Source organism: Anomalospiza imberbis, chromosome 1, assembly GCF_031753505.1.
Source record: "Anomalospiza imberbis isolate Cuckoo-Finch-1a 21T00152 chromosome 1, ASM3175350v1, whole genome shotgun sequence".
NCBI classification, from domain to species: domain Eukaryota; kingdom Metazoa; phylum Chordata; class Aves; order Passeriformes; family Viduidae; genus Anomalospiza; species Anomalospiza imberbis.
Window position 1 is genome coordinate 50,804,365 of NC_089681.1, and position 1,257 is coordinate 50,805,621.

A 1,257-nucleotide genomic window follows, 5' to 3' on the forward strand; every position below is an offset into this window, starting at 1 on the left:
ACTCTCCCAAAAGAAATGCTTTTGAATCAGCAAAGAGCCAGCTGTTCTCCCAGATTTGTGTTCTCCTTTTTTGTGTTTCTCTTTCAGTTATGTATTCTTGTTCCCTAACCTGCCATAACCTGTATCCATTCTTCCATAATTGCTTAAGAAAAAGTGATCTCTTCCCCACTCCTTCCCACTGCCTGCCTCCCCAACCTGTTTCTGGAATCTCAAATCCTCAAGCATTAAAAGAGGAGAGGTTTTTTTCTCAGCTAAATTAACACCAATCTGCTCTTGTTAGCTTGACGTTCTCCTGAGAGCAGCCCTACAACCTCTTCATTTCATTTCCCCTTCTCATGCTGCTTAAGAAGTAGCACATCCTCACACCAGAGACACTTGTGTGAATCAATTTGCAGTGACCAGCCTAAATGTCTCCTGGGCCACTCAAGCTTTTTTCATTTGGATTTGTAGAGTGAAGAAATAGCTGCCTTGTGATGGCTGTAAAAGAAACCTGACAAGGGACAGAGGTGGAGTGCTTGTGTTTGCACACCATGCTTGCTCCTCAAGTCAGCTTCCATCGCCTCAGTGGGAGCATCATCAGGCCTGCTAAGCACCTCAGAAATATTAATCTTTTTATGATCCTTCCAGTTTTCTTCATACACATTGGACATTTGGGCATTTGTGTAGAAAAGCAGTATGATTTCTTCCCTCAGGACCAATTTCATGCCAGTAATCCTTGCCAAACTTGACACAAGCAAGGATGAAATCCTGGTCCAACTAAAGTCAATAGCAACACTCCCATGGGAGTGAAAGTCAGCTTTTTGCAGAAGAACCAATCTTCTCATGCCTGCTTGTCTTTAGGGATGTCTGTTGAAAGAGATACTCCTTCCTCATGGCATAGAAAGAGCTGGAAGGCAAGTAAAACAAGGCCAGTGTGGAGAGGATCTTAAATGTGACATTAGCGCTTTTAAAGATGGTCTTTCTTTCCCTTTGAAAAGTGTGTTGTAAATGTAGCTGACAGGTGCAAAGCTCCCCCAGGCATCCTCATCACCCACAGAATGACATAGGAAGTTTTAAGAAGTAATTAGTACATTTTCTCCTTCTGCCTTTTCTCTAGTGAGTATTTCCTGGAGAGGAAATAACCTTAAACAAACTCAGAACCTCTGTCTGTTCTGAAAGTCACACCTACAGGGGAGTAGCTATCTAACCTTCTGGGTGATTATTCCTTTTTTAAAATAAAAGGGGTTCTGCTTTTTTTTTTTTTTTTTTTTTTTTTTT